Source organism: Psammomys obesus, unplaced genomic scaffold, assembly GCF_907164565.1.
Source record: "Psammomys obesus unplaced genomic scaffold, mPsaObe1.curated_primary_1811, whole genome shotgun sequence".
Classification (NCBI taxonomy): Eukaryota; Metazoa; Chordata; class Mammalia; order Rodentia; family Muridae; genus Psammomys; species Psammomys obesus.
In genome coordinates this window covers 14,355,647-14,383,177 of record NW_026585580.1, presented here as the reverse complement: position 1 = coordinate 14,383,177, position 27,531 = coordinate 14,355,647, and the positions used below count along the sequence as shown (strand labels likewise).

The following is a 27,531-nucleotide window of genomic DNA, read 5'->3' as shown; positions in this document are numbered from 1 at the left end:
TCTTACAGCTGGAAGGAGGGCTAAGGACCTGGCCCAGGCCCTTCGGCTCTGGAGTCTGCATTCTGTGACTTCTGTTATGGTAGGGACAGAGCCCTGCGGCAGCTTCCGTTTGTCAAGCAGCCTTCCGGCTGAACCCTCAGTGTCCCACAAACTGCTCGTAGACACAGCAACTACACAGTGTTAACACTGGCGTGTAGCTAAGGACTCAGAGGACTGGAAACTTTAAAGATACTTCTCACAGGTTCTGTGGTAGCCCGTGAGCAAGAGGAGCGGGGTCCTAAGCCATTTCCTAGCCACTCTGTTACCATTAGAGCAGAGCATATTCTACAAAGACTCCCTGGTCCAGGCAGAGAGCACTAGCCTTGATTCCCACGCCACAGGTCCAGCAACCATGCCGTTAAAGATAACGGTGCCGTGTTGAGGCTTCTGTGAGTCTGGATCACTTCCAAAGTAAAAAGCAAACAAAAATCCTACTCTAGGAACTGACTCCGCCCCTCTGGAATAACACACCCCCATGACACCCCTACCAGAGGCTGCTGCCAAGGACAGGTGTGCCAAAGTTTGCATTGTGTGTGTGTGAGCACTTGATATTTTGAAAAGAGCTCATGTAAAAATAAAGCACCTAAAAGCTGTTATCCTGCTAACTGTTTTGTTTCATGGTACACTTTTACTCCGAGCCACTGTGTGTGTATAGGTATGGGTGTGTGTTTGTGTGTGTGTGTGTGTGTGTGTGTGTGTGTGTGCATACGGAGACCAGAGGCCAAGGCTGGTGTCTTCATAAATCACTCTCCACCATACTGTTTGAGACACTCTTTCTAGGCCTGGAGCTCACCGGTTGGCTACCCTGGCTAGCCGTGGAACAACAGGAGCCACAGGAGTTCTGTGTCCCAAGGCTGGGACTGTAGGTGTTACCACTGTTGCTGGCTTTTCACAGAGAGGCTAAGAATGGGAACTCGGACTCTTAGGCCCCAACAGCAGGAGCTCTGCCAGCTGAGCCACCTTGCCAAGCCCCTCCAAGAATATTGCTAAGTCCTAAAATCCAACTCCACGGGGCTGTGAGGTTCAGAATATGTCAGAGACCGTAGACACTGGGGCACACCAATATGCCCGAACCTGCTTCTGGAGATCTGTGCACAAAAACAGCAGCTCAAGAGCCTGCCTCTGTCGTTTTTACAGAAACAAGAGAGCTAAGAAGCATGACTTGACTGTTTTAGTAAACCCACCCAATCTTCCTCTTCCCAGAAACACGCGCACACACCTCCTCCATTAAAGGGAGTGCTTTTATACAAACTGCCCTATAATAAGATTTTCTCACAGAGGTTTACAACCTTAAAGGCTGGAAAGAAGAGCCCTGCCTTTGGTTTTTAAGCCAGAGGGAAACATTCCTTAATTTGTTTGAGTTTTCGTTAAATTTAAAAGGACACATGCTTGGGTCCTTTACAAAGCAACTGCATTCTCTAACTTTGTTACAATCCACATCCCAGCCCCTTTGGGGCTCCAATGACCTTTTTCTAAAGTTAATTTAAAAAAAAAAATTTTTTTTTTTTTTTTTGACTGGCTCTCTCAGATCTGAGAGGCTCTGTGAGTCATTGTGACTCAGACCTTTGCCCTGGGGTTTTATAGCCTGAGGACACCTGGAAAGAAAGGGGCTGGAGTGGAGCCAGACAGTATGAGGGGAACAAAAGGAGAGAAAGTGTCTCCCAGCAGAAGGGGTGAAGAGCTGTGTCAGAGCAGGGAAGCCTGTGGAGGGCTTAACCAGCACCTTCCAACAGGCCCCTGCTCTCCTCTTAATGCTGAAACTGTGCCTCCTGTGGAGACTTAACCTTCAGCACCTGTGACAAGAGTGTCTTCCTTCACTAAATCTCTAAGACTGCCCCGAGCAACCATACCTAAAAAATAATAATAATAATAATAAAATGTTTGTGTCTGTATGTCTGTCTTTTGGCCGCATGTGTGCAGGTGCCCTTGGAGAGCCTGGGGCCCTCTGAAGAACAGCATCTCTTTTTAACATAGAGCCACCTCTCTAGCCCCCAAAGCCTACTTTGCTTTGAGGCTTCATCCCTGTGGCCTCAAACACAGGTCTGTCCTCTCTGGACTAAACGGAAGTCTGATGGCCACAGGGACAGACTCCATGAATGTCGCCAGCACATCACTGCGTAACACGCACTACAGATAGTATTGAGATGAACAATCTCTCACGGCAACTGAGAGAGTCCTGATTGTCTTCAGACAAGGTCCTAGAAAAGCTGTGATTGAAAAATAGCTGTCCTTTTATACATAGACCCAGTTTTCTGGGTGTGTCCATGCTGTCTATTCAATATGATGGCTGAGGAGTTTCCTCCGGGACGGAGAAGCCCGGAAGTCTTCGAGAATGCATCCCGGGGCACACTGCTCTGCAGTGGGAGATAAATGTGTTACTGGTGGTAGGGTTTTTGTTTTGTTTTGGATTCTGGTATTTTGAGGCAGAGTCTGGCTACACAGCTCAGGCCAGCCCTGAACTTGTGGCATCCCCCTGCCGTAGCTTCCACAGTGCTGGGTTTACAGGCCTATCTATACAAACACCCTGGTTGTCCTCAGTTTTAAAACTAGGAATTGTCCAATGAGCCACAGAGTTCAGAGAGCACGGAAAGGATTTCCGTAGTAGAGGGAGGAAGAGAAAACCCGAGCTGAAGCCATGGACAGGCAAAGCTCCGGGGAAAACAGAAATTTTAAGATGTCAAGACCCAGAATCCCAACACTTAGGAGACTGAGATAGGAGGACTATGAGATTGAAGCCAGCCTGAGGCAACACACACACACACACACACACACACACACACACACACACACCCTCTGTCCCCAGGGGTTGGGGACAGAACTAGCACAAATCTAAAGCCTAACCAAAAGAACTAAGCGTGCTTCTGTGTCTGCTGCTGGGCTTCTGCCCACAGTGAGAAGCCAAGAGAGATTCCCCATGACTGCCCATGTCCTTGACGAGAGTCCGGCTTGGACTCCATTAACTGAGGTTAGACCCTTGGTAAACTTATCACCAATACCCCCAAATTTTCTTTAACTTTGCTAGTGTCTAAAAAAAGAAACCCACAGAGTGGGGGTGGGGGGTTGGGGGGTGGGGGGCAGGGTATGTTGTGGGAGTTCTGAAGTCAGACTCTCCTGGGAAGAAAGGAAGCCGGGCTGCTATTCCCTGGTGAATCCTGATTCCTCACAGCCCCCGAGCTTTCTGTCCTTAAAAGGCAACGCTAGGCTCAGATCACCGCCTCCTCCGATAAATGAGTTAAGGAGCTTGAAATGCTCTGTCCCACTGGTGAGAGAACGGACCAAGCACTGAAACTCCCAGAGTTTGTTAGGGGAGGGCAGGTCATCGCTGAGAAGAAAAGAAATGCAGAGCTCTCAGGAGGACGGAAGGGACGGCTACAGGAAGTCAAAAAGAGAAAGTCAGAAAGAGAAAGTGACGTGAACACCCGGGGGGAATTGAACCACAGGCAAGCAGAGGCTTCTCCCAGAGTGAAGGCTGCAAACAGCTTTCGCTCAAGAAGATCCACCGCCTCGGGTTCGGGTTGTCAGCTTTGATCATTGCTTCTCGGGAATAAGTTTCTAATATAGCGATCAGTGTGCTGCTCCATCCTCTGCCCACCCTTCGCCTGTGGGTGGACAAGCACGGGAGAGCTGAGTTTGTGCGGGGAGCGAGGGTGCGGAACGCTCAGAAACCCAGCCATCAAGCGAGTGCCCTTTCCCTGCACAAGGGAGGGCCAGCTCGGAAATTGCAATCCTTTTTCTTTTCTTTTCTTTTCTTTTCCCCCTCACACAGCGGGCTGGAAACCTAAAGGCCCTGGCCTGGAAGCACGGTGTCCCACACTTACTCGGTGATCTGTCAGTTGCAAGCCAGGCGGCTCGCGTTCAGCAGCGACCCTCCCACCCTCCGGGGCCTCGCTGACCAGAGCAGGTGGGCGCGGCCAGCATCCCTCGGCTAGACCAGGCTGTGGCTTCCGCTGGCGCCGGCGAAGGGTCCCCGCCCGGAGCACAGGGTTGCAGGAGTCCTGTCTCTGTTGACAACCGCAGCGCCACGGTTGCTAGGACACCGCCAATCGTGGCGTGGCTTTGGGATCCGGCCCCGCCCACCGCCGCATCCCGCAGAGGCAGGAAAGAGGAGCTGGGGGCTGCTGAGGCGAACAAGGATGGTCAGGGGCCGCAGGAAGGAGACAGGGCCTAAGACTCGGCCTCTGAGCCTGACTCTGGGAAAGGTGACAGTGGCGAATATTAAGAATTAGATTAACAAGCAGTCAGATGGGCGCAAGTGCAGGAAGCAGCTAAGGTGAAGGCAGACCGCAGGAGACTGCCGGCTGAAGGAGGTCTGTCCTCTCGCTTTCCTTCAGGCAGGTCACCCTAGCCTGTTTGTTTTGATCTCTCCTTCGGCATTATAAAGAGATCTTCTCTTCATTGCAGAGTTGAGGGAAAGAAACGTGGAGTTGGAGCAGGGCGTTACAGGTGCCGAGCTGGAAAGGGCGGTCAGATGGGGCATTCACAGTTTTGCTAGACTGCAGCTGTTGACACAAGAGCTGCCGTGACTGTGAATGAAAACTCCTGAGGGGGTGTTGAAGAGATGGCTCAGAGGTTAAGAAAACTCCTGAGGGGGACAGGGAGCTGGGTCTGCAGAGACTGACTGACCGGAATTTCGGTTCTGTGGAGGGGTTGGAATGTTGCAGGTCTAGTTGCTATTACCTTATGGTGGGCTAGTTTTAGCCCTCCAGGACAGCCGCTCCTTGTCCACCTCTGTGTCCAAGCTGAGGTGACTAACACATTAAAAAAAATCGCTTAGAATCTATTAACTTAGCAGACAAATGGCCTCCACCACCCCAAAGGCTAAGAAGATCATATCGCATCTTGAGCTCTATAGAAAAGCTTTCCTGTCTCACTGTACCTCTCTCTCTGACTGACATACAAGACATTTTCATTTGGCCTTGAGTTACAGCTTTCTTTGTTCTGTAAGACTATAAAAACTTCATGAAACTGCTTCCACACTGGAACGTGGAATTCGGGGCAAACAACATCTGTGCTGTAGGACCATGGGCCCTTAAAACGGCTCCAGAATAAACTATCTCTTGTTCCCTTTAGGATGAGAGCTGTGGTTCTTGCATGTCTACAGGTAATATTCCTGTAGGCATTATCTTCTACACTCCACTTAATGATTATTTAGTTTTGCCTTATAACCCTACAAACATCTCAAAACATGACTCTTTAAACATTGGCACCAAAAAATGTGCTTATGAAAAAAATTTTTGTGGGTCTAATGAGCTTATGGTATTCAAGAGAGTTGGGCTCCCTGGGCCCCTCCTGCTATTCTGGGGGTCCAGGATAGAAACTGTGAGGAAGATGCTCAGTGTCAGGGGCTGAGTTGGGACAGGGGCTCTTCAGCAGCCGAGGGCCTCACTCTTGCGTCCTTGCTGGGGCAGGTGGTCCAGGGCTTCTTACTTCTTGGAGGCCATGTAGGCCATGAGGTCCTCCACCCTGTTGCTGTAGCCAAATTCATTGTCATACCAGGAAATGAGCTTTACAAAGTTGTCATTGAGAGCAATGCCGGCCCTAGCATCAAAGGTGGAAGTGTGGGAGTCGCTGTTGAAGTCGCAGGAGACAACCTGGTCCTCAGTGTAGCGCAGGATGCTCTTTAGTGGGTTCTCGGATGCCTGCTTCACCACCTTCTTGATGTCATTATACTTAGCAGGTTTCTGCGGTTGGCCTGTCAGATCCACGACAGACACATTGGAGGTAGGATCATGGAAGGCCATGCCAGTGAGCTTCCTGTTCAGCTCTGGGATGACCTTGCCCACAGCCTTGGCAGCACCAGTAGATGTAGGGATGATATTTGGAAGGCCCATGGCCAACATGCCACAGCTTTCCAGAGGGGCGATCCACAGTCTTCTGGGTAGCGGTGACGGCATGGACTGTGGTCATGAGTCCTTCCACGATGCCAAAGTTGTCACGGCCAGGAGGCTAAGCAGTTGGTGGTGCAGGAAGCATTACTGACAATCTCGAGTGAGTTGTCAGACTTCTCATGGTTCACACCCATCACAAACATGGGGGCTTCAGTGGAAAGGAAAGAGATGATCACCCTTTTGGCCCCACCCTTCAAGCGGGCCCCAGCCTTCTCCATGGTGGTGAAGACACCAGTAGATCCACAATGTACTCAGCACCATAATAAAAGATTCCACAAGGAAGTAGTGCTTAGTGTTTGGACATTAAATTATGTTTTAGATTGTAAAACTCAAGAGCTGGTGAGATCATTTGTTGGGTTTCTGTAAACATACATGGGTGCTTGTTTATTTATCTGTGAGTGTGTTCTGAGGACAGCTTGTGGGAATTGGCTCTCTTCTTCTCCCATGTGGTTTCCAGGGGTCCAGGTGGAGGTGTTGAACTGACCTTCCAAGACACCTTGATGGCCCCATTTCCTGTATTTTGAGTCAAAGATATGACCCTGTCTCAGAAAAACAAAACAAAGAAAAGATAACTAACATTAGAAATAACTCTGTCTCTAACAGAGAAATCTACTGTATCCTCTGAGGTTCATTTTCTTTTCTTCATTGTTTTGTTCCCTTGGTGATTTAAAAAAAAAAAAGTATTGAAAGGTTTGATTCTTGATCACGGGTCATTCTGTAGAGCTATAAAAGTGCACACCTTTGGCTACACAAATAAGAGGTTCTATTCACACCACCAAACCCAAAATGTCAAAGCCAAACAACTTACACCAGCCGCATTTGCCAAAGCCACGATCGTCCTGCTGACCACACCCTGCCAGACCAATATTCCTGGCTCTGGCAGGTGGTAAAGAGCAGCTATTCCACCGAATTCTCCCTGTGGTCTCACCACATACTCCCACTTCACCTCCACACCTCGCTCACTCCCCTTCCTGGGACACTCCACAGTCCCTGTGGGGGACTGCGGCCTCTTAGACTTACAGGACTAGAATACACATAAAATGGAAAAAAAAAATGCTAGAGATTACTTAAACTGTAGACAGCCAAAAGTGTACAAGTTCAAGTTCATTTGGAAGTACTTTACAGCCTTGCAAATTGGCTCACTATAGGCGGGTTGTGTCACTTTTGTTTACTGAGTGATTTAGGACAGGCTATTCTTTCAACAGTGACACGCTGTTGCTCTGAACTTGTCCTATTTATTTTGAACCCACTTTTTGACAAATAACTGGCAGCCTGACATCAACCAGCAACTGACCTCTGTCATAATATCCCTACCCTGAAATAACAAAGCTGAGTTATTACCTGCTGAGTCTATCACCAAAGTCTTGATTATACTTTCAGATACATCATCCTTTTTACCTACTGCCCTCAGTCATCCAAGAGAGACTAACCCTGAGAGGTCTCCGCCTCTAAAGAAAGATGCCTTGGGCCACCCCCTTAACATGGATTGGCACACCTTGGGAATAACAACCTGTTGGGTCCTGCAAGGAAATCTTCTCCTGGAAGCCCGGGTCCCAGTGAGTGGGCTCCACCTGCCCAGTCCCAGAGCATGACTTGCCAGTCCCAAAATCTTGGCAACCACCATCTGACTGTGACAACCCTTCCATTATTATGTGACCTTTGAGCTGTTTACTTTTCAGGCTGAATGACTTTCCTTTTTCTTTATAGAAGTCTGCCCCTGACACTGCCTGGACTTATGGATCTTATCAGAATCCTTGGTAGGAAAAAGAGACTGATAAATGAAATGAAATGAAATGAAATGAAACTTCCCAAGCCTAGAAAATATTAACTTGAGGGAATTATGTGTATGTGTAAGGAAGGCTCTGAATTAAAACAGAAACTTTAGCTCTGAAAAGGAAATGGGCTTTGGAGACGCACAGCAACTACATCCAGGAGCAGTCCCTGCTGAAGAGTTCTTTCCTAGAACTCTTGGTGAAGGCGCTGTGATCATCAGAGATGGCCTTGAGAGAGGCAGCAAGGGTGAGGAAAGGGTAACCCAGACATTTGTGAAAGCACCTACTTCTCCACTTAAGAGGAGAATCCATTCTCAATAAACCCTCTGTCATAAGTTGCAAATGTCATAAGTTGAAAATACATTTCACCTACCAAACAAACCAGAAAACATGGTCTAGACAGCTCATCGATGTTACTGGATTCCTTTTAGCATGGTGGGGCAGGCAGTGAGCCGAAGCTCACACTTCTGTTGCTGTGCCAAAAGGAAAGCCCAGGAAAAGGCCCAAATTCCCAGCCCTACGTGCAGTCCCTTCTGGATGCACTTGACTTTTGCTGTACAGGAAAGCTGAAAAATCAACCGTCAAGCCGTCCTGAGTTCCAGAATACCTGTGCTGTGATGTTGCGTTCAGTGTTCGTTGTCTGGGAAGAGAATGGGTCCCTGGCTCTAGCCAGCTCCTCTCTCAAGTAGATTCACGGGCATACTCCATCCATCCTTAAGGGTTGCAATGTTCCCTTCTCCTTGAAGGAATTGGCGTCCTGAATGGTAGCTATAATCCCTTATTCCACTTAATACTGAGAAAATTTCCATGGGCAGAGGAACATAGACTAAACTGAGGCACAGGAATAAGCACATTCTTCTTTTTTATTGTTTTTCTTTTGAGACAGGATCTCAGGCTAGCCTTAGCTACACAATCTACATTAAAACAGCCTCAGATTCAAAATCCTCCCACCTCAGGTTCCAGAGGGCTAGCTACACTTCAGTCTTACATGACCTGAAGCAAGTCTGTTTCCTGTTACTTATTATTTAACACCTTCAGGGTGCTTCACTGCTTTTCAACACATCTAGAGCGTGGCCATGTCACATGACAGCAGCAGACTAAGAACTGCACAACAGTGTCTTCTATAAACACAAAACTTCCACACGTTTGACGTTTCAAAAGCATTCTTCCGAATACATCCCAATGCAACAACCTGACAAAGATCGTTACTTATGATGCGATTTTGGTTACATGGAAATGATACCTCTGACTGGCCCAAGTCTTGTTTGGCTTGGTCATCTACTTCCTGTGGTCGCCGAGAGAAGCACACACACACACGGATGATGGCAAGGGACAATACGGCCCTTTCCTAGATTAGGAACCTCTAACCCTAGGGCAAGGTGCCCTGCTGACCCCATGAGGGCACAGGACATGGACAAAAGGCTAGAGCCTCTCTGATGTCCATGCTCGAGGCCTCCTGTATGTCTCTTCCTGGACTGGAACACTGTGGCTCCTGTGTGAGAAGGAGAGCCAAGAAGAAAGCCTGCCCCACCCCGATCTGGGTTTGATTAAATTATCACTAGTAATAGGAGAAGAATGTTTAGGCTGAGTGGGAAGAAACCTGTTTACAAATTTGTTCTTCTGGAATGTTCCCCCACCCCCAGCTAGCCTTGTGACTTGTTCCCTTAGCAGGCAGGCCTTGGCAAGTGTCACACACACACACACACACACACACACACACACACTCACGCACACGCACACACACACATACCCAAATGTTCTGTCTGCATGCTCTGCTCAGCGCTCCTTCGTGCCACGTCATCAGTAGCATCTGTAGCACTGACAATGTTGCTTATAATCCATCTCTCTGCTCTAGAACGTGAACCACTGCGCAGCACAGGTCTTTGCTGTGCAATTTCAGGGCCTGGCATAATAGAATGAATTAAAACATGAGGAGCCTAAATCCAGTTTCTCTCTCTCTCCCTCTGTGTGTGTGTGTGTGTGTGTGTGTGTGTGTGTGTGTGTGTGTGTGTGTCAGGAGCCGTGACTCCAGCAGCCGTCTTTGATATTTAAATCTCGGTGGAGAGATGGCTCTTAGCAGGCCTTTTCTAATGGCAGAGAAGAACTTGCAAGTCCATCTCCTTTTGTTTGTGACAACAGGTGGGATAGCTTGTGAGGGTCACACCTCTTCCTCCAGCTCCTTGTGCAAATTAACCTATTGTTCTGAGATGTTTTACTGGCTAAAAGTAACTCCTGACAATAAAAGAGGGCTGGAGGCAGAGGAGGAGGCAGAGACTTGAGACTTGCTGCTGGCACGGCTCGCTGCAGCAGTCTGCCTTTTGCTGTGGCTGTCGAGTCTGGACCTTTAAAAAAGGTTTCCTGTGTGCTGTGTGTTTATTTTATGAATATTAATCCTCACTCCCGACTCAAGAACCGTTCGACTCTGCTGGCTGGCTCCGGCATGTGTGTGAGTGTGTGTGTGTGTGTGTGTGTGTGTGTGTGTGTGTGTGTGTGTGATGTGTTTGTCTCTATATTCATGTGGAAGCCATCCACTGACGTCTTCCTCAACAGCTCTCTGTTGTGAAACACCATGACCAAAGCGACTTGGAGAGAAGAGGGTTTATTTGGCTTATGATTCCACCTCACAGCTCATCATCAAAGTCAGGACAGGCACTCAAGCAGGGCAGGAACCTGGAGGCAGGAGCTGATGCAGAGGCCGTGGAGAAGAGCATACGCTCCACGGCTTGCTTTCTTAGAGAACCAGGACCACCAGCTCAGAGACGGGTCCACCCACAATGGATTGGGTTCTCTCCACCAATCACTCGTTAAGAAAATGCCCTACAGGCTTGCCTACAGCCCGGTATTATGGAGGCATTTTCTCAGCTGGGGCTCCCTCCTTGCAGTGTCTCTAGCCTGTGTTAGGTTGACAGAAAACTGGCCAGCACAGCTCCCCACTTTGTTTTTTTCTTTTTCATGACAGGTCTCTCTTCTGAGCCAGGAGCTCACCAATTCATTCACCAGCATGTTCCCAGCTTCTTCCTACCTCTGCCTCCCCAGCACTGTGGTTATAGACAAAGGCTCCCATGTATGAGGTTGCTGGGAATCTGAATTCAGATCCGCACTCTTTCTTGGCAAGCCCTTTACCAGTGCGGCCATCTTTCCATCCCAGCTGCTTTCATTTCAGAGGATGTTTTAGCAGGGTGATCATCTCAGGCTTGTCGGTAAGCTTTGGGGAGACACTCTCTATAGAAAGGCCAGCAGAGGCTGTGGCAGCACGATTGTCCTTTAGATCAGGGATAACTGTGATCACTGATTGCTGTAAGAAGATAATCCGGAAACAGAAACTGCATCACACACAGTGTGTTCAAATCAAAGGTTTTTTGTTTTTTGTTTTTTGTTTTTTCCTATGCCTGCTCTAGCTCCCGCACAATGAGACAGAGACCTGGTGTATTTGTTAATAAGCTTTAAAGTAACATAACTGGGAAGATATTGATCTGTTCTAACCTGTCTGTGCTAGTCCAGCTACTTCCCAGCCATGTGCCCTGTGACCCATCCTCTAGTCTCTCCCTGGCCGCTCCTGCTCCATCCTTGTCCTCACAGCAGCTCCTCATGGGCTTCTTCTTCTCTCTCCCTCTCTCTCTACCTGGGACTCCCCACCACCCTGCAACTGGGAACAGAAATCCTGCCTACTGTCCTCTGCCCAGTCATGGGATAGCTAGCCTTTTCTCTCCATCAGTGGATGTAAGTTCATGTTCACAGAAAGCCCCGAGATTCTATTCCTCTAAGTCAGCAGTTCTTAACCTGTGGGTCACTGTCACCTGTCGGCCACGCCCCTTTCCGTGGTCACATATCAGATATTTACGTTACGATTCACAGCAGTAGCAAAATTACAGTTACAAAGCAGCTATGGAATAACTTTATGATTGGGGTCACTACAACATGAGGAAGTGTATTGCAGGCCTGCAGCTTTAGGCAGATTGAGCGCTGTGGCTCTAAGTGAGCTGACAACCTGGGCTCCTTCATCTCGGGGTCTCCCATCTCTCAGTGACTTCAAGGTTCTTGTCTTCATCTAAGAGAAGGAGGCAGGAAGCTGGAGAGCGACAGGTGGGAAGGGTTCCCGTTCACCGGCAGACTTGAAGGAGGCCTTTGTCACTCACAGTCAATGCTGGAGGCTGGAGTCTAGCTGTGGGCCAGGGAAGAAGAAACGTGTGACTACGCAGAAGGCTTCTTCCACAGGCTCCCCCAGCTCTCCTCCCCTGGCTTAGCTGAGTATTTTAAACTGAGTGACCTCAACCCAACCAGCTGAGTCTATTAATAGCAAGTCAACAATGCGCAGACAATGATCTAGTCAAGGGGGCTGAATGTCGCCATATCAAATGTGGCTACTTTCAAATCCATTCAGGCTGGCTAGACTCTTGTGTGTTTGTGTAACTTAAATTAGGGAAATGTTAAAAGAGAAAAAGTTCTTGCGTGTAAAAGTTTGCGTGGATGAGTTGGAAACATCACATGGTTGAGAGCCACCATCTTCCACATTTTCTCTTACTATAACAGAATACCTGAGACTGAACAATTTATAAAGGAAAAAGGTTTGCTTAGATCTTAGGTCTGGAGGCAGGAAGGTTCAAGATCAGGTGGCCTCATGCATATCTTAAGATGAGGAGGGTGAAAAGAGGTTATGAAAAAGAAGCGAAAGCTGAGAAAAGATGTATGCACTGCATAACTTCTCTTGTGATAGTTCAGCCCTGTGAGCATTAGAACTCAGGATAAAGGCTTTAAGCCATTTATGAAATAGTATCCCCATCTTCCAAGCACCACTCTAACTCACCTTCCAACGCTGCTGCACTAGGGACCTAGGCTTATCGTGAGTGTGGGGGCAGGGTTACAAATCCTGTTCTAACTACAGTCACTAGAGAGCGCTTCTATTGCATTAGAAGTACCTGAGACCCCACCAAAAAAAAAAAAAAAAAAAGTGTAGGGAACAAGGAGCTATGAAATTCCAAAACTGTCAGGATTCAGGTTTCTTACATGTATTTAAATGTTGTTACTCCCACCTGATGGCACGTGAAACCAGAATCCATGTCTGAGTGTTTTGAAGCGAAGGAGAAACTTCAACATTAAATGCATTTATTTGTTTGTTTGCTTGTTTGTGGGCATTGCCACAGCGCATGTGTAGAGATGAGAGGACAGCTTCTGAGGGCTGGTTCTTGCCCTCCACCTTGTTAACGGCCACTACACCAAGAACTCCAGGCCAGCTGGAGACCTTCCAGATTAGTCTCCTGTGTCCACCTCCTGCCTCCTATCGGAGTGTTAGGGTTGGGAAAGTGCTCTTCTGTAGACATAAAGTTACTGTGTAATTTAAATGCTAACTTCTGCACCCCCCTATCCGGTTGCAATCCCTGCTCTGAGAACCTCCTGTGTCAGTGTTGAATAGACACTGCTCCTCAGTTTTCCCCTGATATGCCAATAAAGCAGTTTACAGCCAATCACTGAGCAGGGAAGAATAGGGCTGGACTTCCTGCCAGCCAGGGAGGAGGGGTTAGAGGAGGAAGCAGGGGATTCAGCTAGGGGTAGATGTCCCGGGGGTACCGCCAGAGAGAGCTCAACGAGGAAGCGACAAAGTGCAAGTATCTCTGGGATGCACACTGGGAGGAAGCCAAATTCGCTTAGAGGGCTAAGACTAGAGTTAAAACTGCTCAGTTCTTGTGCAGTGAAGATTGTTGAAATAATATAGTCTCAGTTATTTGTGTGAAAGCTGGGTTAAGAGAGAAACCGAGAAACAGTTTTATAAAAGTAGCTGTAACACTCTACTGTATCAGAATTGTTTTTTTTTACCCCTGTGGGGTCCACAGTGTTGTTCAGGTCATGTATCCGGCCTATGTGGCAGGAGATTTCAACCACTGAGCCATCTGCCCAGCCCTGTGAATAGTTTTAAAACGCAGATTCCCCGAGTCCAACAAAAGGTAAGTTTTAGAAAAAGGGAAAAGCATGTTCTCATTAACATACAAAAGTGAAAAAAAAAAAAAAAGATACAAAAGTGAAGATACTCAGAAGATTTTATCAAACGCTTCACATGAAAGAGGCAGACAAATGTCAGAATCCTTTGAAAGAGGAGTGAGAACAACAAAACACAGTAATTCGAACCCGCCCAGTCCTCCACGATGGCCCCAACCTGACTGGGACAGCCTGGGAAGGAAGAAAAGCCAAACAGAGCCGGATCCACAGACAGAACGCTGCTGAGATTAGAGCCTCTGGTCTCTGTGCCAGACAAGCTTCAGCTTCCAGAAGCTCAGCGTGTTTGTCATATAGTTAGACAAGGAGGTGGGTTATCGTACAGTAGAGAGAAAACAAGGAGGCAGGATCATTATATGCAGCTGAACAAGGGGCTAGGCTAAACTACTTCCGGTAGCAGCCCTCTTTGTAGGAGATCAGTCTTCCTGCTGTGAACAGCAGAGTTTAGAAAACTATGGTGGGCATTTTCTGCACACTCTATTGACAACTAAACTTGGACTAGAGGCTCTGCTGTCTTTGGCACGGCTGGCTCATGTCAACAGCAAACATTCACTCAGGACTTGACTCACCCAGGGCTTTCTCTACTCCCTACATGAACTGAGTGTGTGAAAGGACGCAGACTGGATTTCCACAGAGAAGAAGCCAGCCAGTCCCTAACAGGCTTCTTAAACATTTTCCCCTGAGGACCCTTTTCAACCACTCAACTTCTACACAGCTCCCGAGGAATATAAGTATATAAAATAGGCATACAAATCCAACATTTACCTATATAAATCATAGAGAGCTTTTTAAATCGTCATTTTATATACACATACATATATATTTATAGCATTTATTAAAGCAAAGGCAAACATGCATACTAATGAGATAGGCGTGTTAAACTTTCACATGAATTTTCACTCAATATCTAATACCATAGGACATCTTTTTGTTGGCTTTTTTGTTTGGCTGGTGGGTGGGTGGTTTGGTTTGATTTGGTATTTTTGAGACAGGGGACAGGGAGACCTCAGATAATCAGGGCTGGCCTTGAACTCCTGATCACCTGTAAGAGTAATTTTCATTCACCTGTTTCAGTCGCTGTCTTAGAGGCTTACTGCCTCTTTCTACTGGGCCATACAGGCATTGCCAAGTGGACTGTGGGTTTAAAAACAAAGTACATGAAGTTGGGATGGGAGATAGAACAGGGGATTGGAGGGAAGGGACTGGATTAAAACATATTATGTGCATGTATGAAATTCTCAAACAGTAAAACATTTTAAGTAATATTTAAAAAGAAGAATGTGCTTGTGATTTCTTGTCTGCACATAAGCTCTTTCTGGAAGGAAACTCAAGAGATTTAAACGCTGTTGCCTCCAGGGATGGGAAATCAGTGTTGAGGAATACAGAGGGAAAGCAGAACTTTAACTAAACGTTGTTTCCTTCTGAATGCCAGGCTAGTGTGAGATTCAGCTGAACTAAAGCTTGAAATGTAATCATTTCACAGTATTAGCTGAAAGTTGTCTTCATCATCCTTAATCAAGTCCAAGTTGTCTTTGCTTGGAATCTCAGCTTGTTCCTTAGGAGTTCTGTCTAACCCATTCAAACCAATGACGCATGGTGACCAAAGTCAGACATGGCTGCTGTGTAGGTAGAGCACACGGCTCTGGGGGCTACAGCTGACAAAGCAGCTTGCCCGTTACTGGATCTTATCTGTTCTACCTCTCTCCTCTAGACAGAAAGAAGAGAGGGCAAAGGAAATCCGTTGGCTAATTATTGACCTTAGAGGTCATACCTGGCTTCATTACTGAATGGCCACATGTGCGGGGCTCCTCCAGAAGTCTCGATTTCTGTGTGTTCTCTCTGAGGCTCCATTGGCTTGCCGTTCGGGCGAGGTGGAGTGGTAGAGAAGACCTCACAATCTCTAGACTCCTGAGACAGCTCAGCTTTCCCATGGCACCCAGCCTCCCGCTCTCACGCTTTGTACATTTCACTGCCTGACAGGTTCGCTGTGATTGGACTTTTCTGTTTCCACACAGATTCGAAACTTCCTGAAAAAAGGACCATGACCTTCACCGTTCTCCCTACCAAACCAACCACAAAATACTCATTATTACTTATATGACCTACAAGAGAAATTACGCGAGCACACACAGTCTTCCCAGGGGCCTTACTCTCTACCTCAAGTTCCTCTTATTCTCCACCAGGGAAATTCCTTTTCCTCAGCAAGGCCAAAGATAACATCACTGACTTGATAAAATTTTCCTTTCGTCTCTAGAGCACCACGTCTCTAGGGCTAAATGGATCACTGTGAATGTCCAGTGAAAAGACGGACACAGACACATTCATGAACATATATGTGCATGCACGCCCATCCACACACACATACACCCATGCATTCATAGCACCCTCCTGTGCATACACAGTGTGTATACATACACACACCACAAATAAAACCCACAGCCAGGTGCATCATAATGAAAAAAAAAAAAACATTGAAAGACAAAGACCAAGAAAACTCTTCAGAGCAGCAGAGACACCTAACTTATCACACAGGAAAGACCCTCAGAGAGCTGGGAGGCCAGCAGGCAGGAAGTGTTGAAAGAAAAGATGTGTCGATCAACATGCTAGTGCTTATGTCCAAGAAAATACCCTGTTTGCTCTTCTTCTGTGGAAATTAAGGCAAAAATAAAGACATTTTCAGATAATGAAATAAGATATAAGACAGTCCATCACTACCAGTTTCTCTGTACAGGAAAGGTGGGTTTCCTTAAGTGGACGAAAGTGAGCTTTGTGGACATGCGGAACGCCGGGCTCCTGTGAAGAGGACCACCTGCTTTTCAAGACAGCGTGCAGGCTGGAGCGAGGGCTCAGAGGCTAAAGGCTCTTGCTGCTCCTGCAGGGGACCAGACTTTGGTTTCCAGAACCCACACTAGTGGACTCCCAACCACCCGTAACTACAGCTCTAGGGCTAACAGGGCTGTCCTCTGGCCTCCTTGGGCACTGTGTTCACATGTGCGCACTCCCATCAGACACACATACATAAAAATAAAGTCAATGTAAATGCACAGAAGTTCAATATAAGCAAACCAAAGAAATTCGCGGCGGGGGGAGTGCGCACACAAGGATAATAAACACGAAGAACTCACAAATTAGAAAATACTCTGGTGACCAAAAATGAAAATGAGATGGCATGCTTGGCAGGATGGGGTGTGCACACGTGTAATCCCAGCACTCAGGAGGCAGAGGCAGGTGGATATCCGTGAGTTCGAGGCCAGCCTGGTTTACAAAGCTAGTCTAGAACAGCCAAGGCTGCACAGAAAAACCCTGTCTCAAACAAACGAACAAAAACAAGATGGCATGCTTTTGGGATGCAATAAAGGCAGTAACAGGAGGGAATGCTTTTCTTGCTGCAAATGACTATATTTTAAAAGATAAAATTAAACATAAAATTTTAAACATAAAATTAATTTATTAATTTATTATTTATTTATTTAAACATAAAATTAATGATCTAATTTTCCATCTTACAATGCTGAGAAAAAAATAGCAAACTAAACAACAAAACAAATAATAGAAAAGAAATTTATGACAGCAGAAACAGAGAAAAAAAAGCAGTGCAACCTTTTAAATTGATGAGGCATTACTTCAAATGGGTAAGCTTTTATTTATCTAGACTGACCAGGGAGAAAGGGAAAGGGAAATAAGGAGACAGAGAACAGAAATGATTACCTACATGACAGAAGCAAAATTGTGAGGAAACGCTATGAATAAGTGTAACAGTGTACTAGCGAAGTGTGATGATCACACCCAGAAACATGCACACTGCTGAAACTGACTCAAGAAGAAAGAGAGAAACCGAATAGACCTATACAACTAAAAATGTTAACTGACCAAGAAACAAATCTCAGGCCAAACTGCTTCTATTAAAATGGAACTAATGTCTAAACAGTTAAACCCACCACGTGTGGCAGTTACATGACTATAATCCCAGCACTCAGGTAGAAGAAAGATACGTTCCAGGCTGACCTGGGATTCATGGTCAGACCCTATCTTTAGAAAGAGAGATAGCTCAGTGCTTGAGAACACGCTCCTCTCCCAGAGGAACTGAGTTCAGTTCCTAGCACCCGTGTCAGGCACATCCCAAATGACTGAAACTATATTCAGGGCATCCACTGGCCTCTGCCAGCACTCGCAAACCCACAAATGCACACACACAGCTGAGACACAAATCTCAGAATTTTATGAAGGGAGCGCATTCACTTCACAGATCAAGAATCACCTTGATGTCTAATCAAATATTGCTTACTTGGATAGTCTGACTAGCCCACTTGCCCTGGGATGCCCTCCTTCTCCTTCTGGCTGCTGGGGTCTCAGGCAGGCTACTCTGCCTGCCTAGATTGTTATGTAGGTGCTGGAGCACCAAACTTCAGTCCTCATGCCTGCCCTTGAGCCATCTCCCCAGTGACAATCGGGTAGTGTCTTCGAATGCCCTGGTGTGTTTTAAGAACTTCATGTAAGTCTGTTGGAAGCAGGGTCAGTCTCAGGGTACATTTAAGATAAGAACAGAAGGGCCAGCACTCAGTGGCAGGAAGATTTCCTAGATTCTGGGAATAGAGACAGACATGGCATCGTGATGGAAATGAGGACTTAGGAGCACGGGGATCGTGTGCCTGTAAACTCAAGGAACTGAACAGCCTCGACTCCATTGATTCCCGATCCTCCACCCTCCCTTCCTAAACCAGAAGGCCAGCGTGTGGGTTGTGGCACCTGCCTTAGTCCTACCAGGCAGGAGGCAGAGACAGGTAGATCTCTGTGAATGCGCAGCTAGCTGGACTCGACACGGCCGGTCCGAGGACGGCCAGGACAACACAGTGAGATGCGGTCGGGGTGGGGATGGGTAAAAGAGCTGTGAATACTTCTACCTGACAGGTCAAAGGATTTTTTTTTAAGCATATCTGACTTGTTACCCAAATATATGATGACATGATTTGCCTTCTTGGGTAATGAAGGCTATAGTATTGATAGGGGAGAGAATCCCAACTAAGATCAAATTCTGGCCACTCCTGGATGGATGTCCTGAAGACCCCGGTAGACATGTGTGCTTCTGAGCACCCGCTAAGGCCCCCTAAGAGTGAGCTCATCCTTCGGAAGAGCAACGCAGAGCAGCAGGCACCAGCGTAGCTTGGCTAATGGCTTCAGTCTCCACCCAGCCTGTCCTAAAGTCACGTCAGGGAAAGACAAGATGATGAGTGACAACAGAAGAACAGGGTCCCTGGCAGCATTGGCGAGGCGGAAGCAGCCTCAACCAAGTGTGACGTGGAAAGGGAGGGAGGCATTCTGTTTTCCCTGAGCCGAGCTGACCTCAGGGCCCAACAGTTGTGCAGCTATTTTTGGTGTCTCTGGATGTGGGTGGAAGTTCTGTACTTCCTTCCAACCCCACAACCAGATGCTGTAACAATCAGTGCTCACCCCAGACCAGATTCTGGCCCTTGGTCAAGCCTGATTAGGAATGCGGCCCCCAAAGTCACACAACCAGGTCCGCAACCTCAGGGGGGTTCTGACCCGCTAACTTTACTGAGGCCCAGATACATCGGATTCATTCTCGGCAGCCGCAGAAACAGAGTACTACAAACTGGCATTTAAAGGAAAAATGCTTTACATTTTTTTATTCTGTGTGTGTGTGTGTGTGTGTGTGTGTATGCGCACGCGCATGTGCACACACACCCTTGCACATGTCACGGCACACTCGTGGAGGGCAGAGGACAACTTGCAGGAGTCAGTTTTCTTCTCTGCCAAGCGGGTCCTGGGGAATCAAAGTTAGATCGGCTGAGCCATCTCACCAGCCTCTTGGCTGTGCTGAAGCCTGAGATTAAGCCCAGGGCTGTTTCCGGGCTCAGCGTGCATTCTGCCCTGAATTCAGCGCTGGGCAGGCACTAACATCTTCATGATTTACAACAGAAGTTCCTTCTCCCTGACCCGGAGGCTGGAAGCCGGAAAGTGACTGTGGTAGCTCCTTCTGTGCCTCTCTTTAGCTTTCAGCCATTAGCAGAAACACTCCTTTGCCCGTGTCTCCATCTCCCCAGTCGCTGCCTCCATTCCCCGGGGCCAGTCTCCCATCGGTGTCTCCTCCCCACCTCTCACAGGACAGCAGGTACTGGATTGCTCGGTCACGCCTATGAAGAAGAGCGTGTTTGTAGGATCCGTCTGCTCTAGGGTGGCATCATCTAAACATGGCTACATCTGCAGGATCCTGTTTCCAGAAACACCGAATTCTCAGCCGCAGGAGTTAATGCTGCAACATCTTTTAGAGGCTACAACTCAAAAGCTGGGGAAACTCACACAGGATCTGCATCCCAGAACGAGAAAGCATTGCCCCCCTGGGTCACCCGGCTCTTTTTTTCTTCATTTTTGGTGGATTATAGTATAATTACATCCCTTCCTCCATCCATTTTCTCCCTCCAAACCCTCTTACGTACCCCCACCCCGCTTTTTCAAATTAGGGTCCTCTTTTTTCTTTTATTCCTTCAAAAATTTGTATACAATATATTTTGATTGTTTTTAACTCACCTCCAATCTTTCTTCCCAGATCCTCCCCCACGTCCCTACCCACCCAACTTAATGTTTTTTTTTTCTCTTTTAAAACAAAACAAAAACAAAAAGCAAACATAACAAAACAAAACAAAACCCAACACAAAAATGGAAGTCAAAATAATCAAGCAGAAGACCAATAAGGCAAAAAAAAAAAAAAAAATGCCTCAGCTGAGAAAAATGAGACAAAAAGACTGCAAAATACCATGGTGGCAGTTTTGTGCTGGGCATGGGCCTGCCCTGAGGTGTGGTTAAGATGTCCAGTGAGACACCACTGGAGAACACTACATGTCCCTTTGTCAGCAGCTGTCAACTGCAAATGGCTTCTTAGAGGTGGGAGCCCACGCCCACTTCCGGGTCTCAGGGCTGGGATCCTGTCTGAGCCTGTGTAGACGCTGCGTGTGCTCCACGGTGAGGACAGACGCTGTGTAGACGCTGTGCATGCTGCCATAGTGGGCTCACATGTCCATCAATCCAGTTGTGTTGGGAAGACAGTTTCCTTGGGGCACCCAGCACTTGTGAGTCTGACAATCTTTCTGCCTCCCCTTCCATACAGACCCCTGACCCCCAAGGGTGAGGTTTGATGAAGACACGTTAAGTCTTAACATGGTAAGCCATGCACACTGCTGATCACAGCAGCGAGGACTGTTTGGGGGCATTCCTTCTAACAGTTACCGATCTAGGGCAGGGTTCCTGGAACTCTGCACCATGGACTCTCTTATCGGTCGGAATTCCCGGACAGCAGCTGTGCCTGCAAAGGCTGGTTGGCTGATTAGGACACCAGTGATTGTGGGGGAGGCTGGAATGTTGCAAGTCCAGAGCCTAATTACAGTTTCTCTTGGGCCATCATTAGCCCCAGTTTCTCTTGGGCCATCATTAGCCCTCTAAGTAGCCATTCTTTGCTCACCTCTGTATCTAACTCAACACCTTGTGACAAATACAACCCTTTTGCAGAAACCCAAATGCAGAAACCCTAGTTTCTACCAATCAAAGGGCTAAGAGTGCTGCCAGTATCCAAGGCCTGTGCAAGAGCCCTCCCATCTTGCTATAACCCACCTACCTGATGTGCCTGCCATTGTAACTGAAAAGCGTCTTGACTTATGGCTTTGTTCTGTTATGATAATCAGCTCATTAAATTGTTGCCTCAGTGGAATTTGAGGACACCTGAATCTGTGTCCTCAGGCAATGGTCACTCAAATTTCCCTTCAGAACAAACTATCTCTTATCACTTTTGAGGTGAGAGCTGTGTTTTGTGTTGACAGCTTATGCTTTAAAGCTAATAAAATGAAGCACATGGAAATGAAAGGGAACCAATTATATTGAAATATAATTCTCAAAACATTTTTATTTTCAAATATTTACTTTTATTAACATTTTTAATTTATGTGTGTGTATGTGTGTGTGTGTGTGTGTGTGTGTGTGTGTGCGCCCATGCGTGCTCATGGGCACATACGTGCTCACGGAGGCCAGGGGAGAGCTTCACATCTCCCAGAGATGAGGTTAGAAATGGTTATGAGTCACCCAATATAGGTGTTGGGAACGGAACTCTGGTCATCTGGAAGAACAACAAAGAAGTGTTCTCAGCTGCTGAGCCATCGCTGTAATATCCTAAAAAAAAATTTAAGCAAATTTATGATAGCAATATATATACTTCTTTAATACTTTAAAGAATAAAATGTAACACACAACCTGACAATTTGAAGTGGGAATGAATGTAAATGACATCTGGGGACATCTGCAGCAAACAGGCCATCATTGATGACCCCCCAGTCAGCTGCCACCATCACTCCCATCTGCAATGGGCTGAGCACTTTCCTTTTTTTTATTAAATTTTTATTTTTTATATTAGTTACAGTCTATTTACTTCTGACCACTTTCTGAATTGAAGGAAATGCCATTTCTCAGCTTGAGGGAAGTTAAAAGTAATCAATTTCGAAATTACAAAATGTTTGGTGTTTACAAAAGAAATTACATAATTTTTTCATCTGAATTGGTGGACCTCTTGATTCTGTCCTTAGGCACTTAGAAAGTCTACCTTCCAGAAACTTCCACCCCTGAAAGTTAGAGTGCATTCTTCTTTAAACACTTTAATGTATTGTTGTTATTGTTATTATTAATATTAGTGTGTGTTTGGGTGACTATTGCTGCATGTGTGCCAAAATATCCGTGGGTGATCAGAGAAGAGCTTTGGGGAGTCCACTCCCTCCTTCCACCTTATGGGTCCCAAGGACAGAAGTCAGGACTTGCAGGCTATTGTCTTTACCCACTGGGCCATCCCATCAGCTTGAGGGAATGGATTCCTAATTAAGGAACCAATGGCCCTGGGGATGGATCGGGAGTTTATTTCATGACATTGTCCACATTGAATCACCTTAAAGTGGACTCTTAAGTCCTCTCCCTCCCCCTCTCTCCCTCCCTGTCTTTCTCCTCCCCCTCCCTCTCTCTCCCTCCCTCTCTCTCTCTCTCCCTCTCTCCGGATCCCAGGGTCATATGTGTATACTGGAGGTCACTACGATGGCAATGTGGCGGTCTCTGACAGACAGCAGGTGATTGACACAAAGCAGGGTGGAAAGGGGCCTAAGAAATAACTGAGTAATGTAGATGGTGGACAGACCAGAAGACAGGTGCAGGGCCATAGCCAAAGACCTTGAACTGTAGAGATGACCAATGTCATTTGACCCATTTGGTGGACATATGAGCCCTTGAAGGGTGCACATGGACAACCCAGACATGACCTTCCAGCATGCTTGCCGTGTCCCCTGTGTGCCGAGTGGCAATAGAACATAAGTTTCAAACTTGAACACGTCAGTAATTACAGTGCTGTTATTTCACTCTCTGCTCAAAGTTACAAAAGCATGAGCCTAAATTTTAGAATTCATCAGCCTTCCTTGAGGACTCTTCCCTCGGAGAGGAGAAATGTTCGTTTGTGAAATGGGGGTCTCATTGTAGTCCACTATCGATCCTTCTGCCTCCACCTCCATAGGTTAACAGGCATCCAACATGGAGTGGATCTACTTTAAAAGCACAGAAGACCTCCATTCAGAGAACCATTGTGAAACCTACCACATAGACTGTCCATGTGGCTAATAACTGTGGGGAATCATCATCCTCTGCCCTTGCTTGGATGTAATGGCACAGTGCGTAGGGCTGAGCTTCAACCTCACCTCTGAAGACCTCTGCTTGTACTCCACTCATGCCTGATCTACAGACGACACACACCATGAGGCTGCGTGGCACAGCCATATCTAGTGGAAACAGTGAAAGTCCGAAAGCCAGCACAGCTGCTTGACGAAGCTCCAGCAAAGCTGAGCTGAATGGCGCAATCGCTGTGGTGCAGTCTTCTGCTCTTTTGGCCTTGATCTCTATGTGTCAATGCTTGGGGGCCTTTACAACTTAGGGATATTGGATTGATGGAAATTTTCTAATGAATCGTTACAACTCTTCCCAGGAGTATTGCTTCTAAGCTTCTCCAGGATGTCCTGACCATACAACCACTCCTGCTTTTAGGGAAATGCCCTTATCTGTGCCTACTTGCAGGTCTTCCTTACTCCCTGGAGGTTGTGACTCAAATAATTATGCCAGAGACCTCCTTATGAGGCTGACTCAAAGATACTCTTGGCACATTTGCCCCTGGATGATCTTTACTCAGGAACAAGATAATCAGAAAGAGTAAACTTAAAAAGGTAAACAATAGTCAGTGGGCTAAAGAAGTTGGCAGCAGATCAAATTAAAAGCCTGTTCCTACTATTAATAGACAAAGAATAGTGTGGATAAATGATAAAAGAATAAAATATTAAGAGCCCCCTTTCTTAGGAAAAGTGAACTCATAGGGGACCACTATGGCACCATACAACTGAGAAATTAAAAAATACCAAGATTAGATATATAAATGAACTCTACAAATACATCAAATATAAACATTGTATTATGATTAGAACATGACAATCTGTCCAGGCTGGCTTGGAGATTTTTCTTTCTGTCTAGTCTCTTTGAAACCACAAGAGCTACCAGCCTGAGAACAAGCTGTCATGCTTTGGCAAAATATGCCCTTGAAACTACAATATTGTTTAAAAGCTGGGTTGTGTGGTTGATGGGGAAAATGATTGTGAAAGATTACTCTGCTCTGTCATGGTTTATCAATAATGACTAAACTTAGGACCAAGTGGAAGTTGAAACACATGTCAGGGGCAACACTGACATGATCTGTGTTTGGAACATGCATCTATCCCTGCCTACTAAATTCTGTATAAAAAAGTCCAGACTGCCAGTCAGCCAGGATGGAAAAGTCCTCCCGATCCCTGTGCCTGACTCATTCCTCCCTCGCCCCTCTTGCACCCTTCTTTAGGTCCTGTTCTTTCCTAGGGCTGGACCCCGGCTTCATGAAAGGAAAACCACAGCTCCCAGAAAAGGCTTTGCCATCCATCCATGCAATCTAAACGACCCGGCTTCCTGGATCGCAATTCTGCATGGCCGTGCCTTGGAAAGCGGCCTGGGATAGACTTGCAAGTCACAGTCTGGCTTCGGATTAGTCCCCTGACCTTGGAAAAGTCTTTAAATCTTCAGGATCTTCTCTCTATTACGTCTCTGAAAAGATTTTCTTTTTCCAGTTCAAAAGTGGTTCTACAGAAGCACAATGCTAAGAAAAAGTCCTCCTGTATACTCTAGCATTGGTTTTAGTAACTAATCAAAACATGTAATCCTGAACATGTAATCCTGAAATTATTCCCTTATGCAGATAATTTTAGACTCTTGAAACAAGCAAGATAAAAAAATATCATAAAAATTTAGCCGACACAAGTTTCGCTTATTTTTGTGCATGTGTCTGTCCATGTGAGAATATGCAAATCCTCCTTGCACAGAGGCAAAAGGAGGGCATTGGGTGTCCTCTCTCATTCATTCTCCACCAATTCCTTTAAAGCACAGTCTCTCCCTGAACCTGGAGCTCCTGGCTTTTCTTTTTCTTTTTTAGCTTGGCTGGAAGCCAACAAACCCCAGTGAGCCTCCTGTCTCTGCTTTTGGCAGAGAGGGGCTTATACACATGTACAGGACACCCAGCCTGTTACCTGGATGCTGGGATCCTGACTCCAGACGTCAGAGTTGCAGTGCGAGCACTTTAACCCCCGACCTCTCTCCAGTCCCTGTTTTATCATAGCTTAATTGTTTGTATTCATTAATGATCAGTGTGATTAATTCAGTGTGATAGACAGTCCTGGCTTGCTGGTCTTGAATCGCTGCTCACACTAGACGATGTGACAGAAATTGCCTCCGTCATGTTCCTTACTCCCTGGCATGTTCCTTACATGTTCCCATGACACCCTTACCCTTTTCCTCCTTTTGAGCAGTTTGGGGAATTTTCTTCTCACCATGACTTCCTCTCACCCTCACTCGGGAAGGGTGCTCCACCTGTGTCACATCAGCCTTTGCTCTTTGTTCCCTACCCTGTAATTATTAAAGTAAAATCATGAGACATCAGTTGATGCTGCACCTGATGGCTGGACCAATACAGGCATCTTCCATACGATTCCAGAAGCATTTCCACTAATGCTTTTATTAGGTGATCATTGAAATAAAAGCATGCAAGTTTAAAAGTTTTCTCCAAAGTGGTGGTGCACGCCTTTAATCCCAGTACTTGGGAGGCAGAGGCAAGCAGAGTTCTGAGTTTGAGGCCAGCCATTCAGAGTGAGTTCCAGGACAGCCAAGGCTACACAGAGAAAACTTGTCTCAAAATAAATTTTTTTTTCTCCTACATTCACAGCTCTCTGGGAAGGTATGCCCAGGTATCAGTCTGAGGAATGCTCTTGCTGGTTGATAGTAGGTTCAATATGCCACCTCCAAAGGAAGGAATAACACACCTAAGATGTTCATTTCTCTCTCCATTTTGGGGAGCAGAATATGGAATTCGGGAACTACTGTGCTGGCGGACGTGGTGGCGCACAGCTCTAATCCCAGTCCTGAGAAGGTTGAGGCCGGAGGACCCTAAGCTGGGGGAGTGCCTGGGCTACACATCAAGACTGCAGGGGGAGGGAGGGCCCACATCCAATACGCTTCAGACCATCATCAGAACCAGGATGACGGACCCAAGATCTCCACTTCCGGTCAGGAAGTAGGTCGGTAATGTCCAAGGCCAAAAGGCATAGTCCTACAGAGGAACACAGCCATGGGCTTGTGGGTGTGCCGTCTATTGGGGTTTCTTTGGTTCTTTAAAGACAAGCATACAAAGTCTTGGGATCTGCTGTGGCACCTTTATACCCAGCCTGGCCTCAAGGTCAATAACCTCCTGCCTCTGCTTCCTGAGTGCTGGGATTACAGGCCTGAGCTGTCGTGCCAGGCCTTTTCTCTGCTTCCTTTCTTCCTGACTACCATTACATTATTTGGCTCTTTTAGTCTTTATTTAGATTTATCTATAAATTTATTTTAATATAGACTCTTTGTATGAATTTTAATTTATTAAACATTTATTGCAATCTTAAATATTTTCTCTCTGTTCGTTTAAAACCACACCAGAAAGCATTACCATTTTTATCATCATCAAACATGACTTAAGATCAAGAGGGAGGATCAACTAGACGCCTTTCGGGGGGAGGAGAGGGTTGGTTTTGATTTTTTTAGACAGGGTTTCTTTGTGTAGCTCTGGCTGTCCTGCAACTCGCTCTGTAGACTAGGCTGGACTCAGAGACTCACCTGCCTCTGCCTTTCCAGTGCTGGGATTAAAAGTGTGCACCACCACCCAGCTCTGAGCTCTTTTTCCTGCCTTTCTCAGGTTCCTTCTTCTCTCATTTCCTTTCTGTGTAGAAAGCTTCCTTTAGTCATTATTTGGGGATAAATCTGCTGGTGATGAGTTCTTTACTCTCCCTTTCTCTGTGGATGCCTTTGTCCTTTTGATTTTTAAACACTGTTCGTGCCACATGAAAGATTGAATGAGCCAAGAGCTCTTCTCTTGCAGCCCTTGACAAGGTTTGTGCCTCCCCCTGTCAGCCTCCGAGTTTTCTGATGAGAGCTCTGTTGTTATTAAGGTTGCTTTTGCTCATATAGAAAATCTTTCTCATCTTTTTTCTTGGATTTTTTTTCCTTCTCTTCAGCCTTCGGACATTTCACCATAATGTGTATGAGGAGTCATCGTCATTGTTGACATCATCATCTTCTTCATCTTCTCCTTTCTTTTCTTTTCAGTTATATATATACATATATATACACACACCTTAATTCCACTTGTGATACATACATACATACATGTGTACACACACACACACACACACACACACACACATATATATATA

General features: G+C 46.5%; 1 protein-coding gene and 1 pseudogene across 1 annotated transcript in view; both read right to left on the bottom strand.

Annotated features, from left to right (window-relative positions):
• Vwa3b (von Willebrand factor A domain containing 3B) overlaps window positions 1-4,008 on the bottom strand; it is a 152,306-nt gene extending 148,298 nt beyond the window's left edge. The window contains exon 1 of the mRNA XM_055606937.1: window positions 3,858-4,008. The gene's annotated coding sequence lies outside the window, so the exon portion shown is untranslated. The remainder of the gene's footprint in view (window positions 1-3,857) is intronic.
• Window positions 4,009-5,462: 1,454 nt separating this feature from the next.
• LOC129677353 (glyceraldehyde-3-phosphate dehydrogenase-like) overlaps window positions 5,463-27,531 on the bottom strand; it is a 60,932-nt pseudogene continuing 38,863 nt past the window's right edge.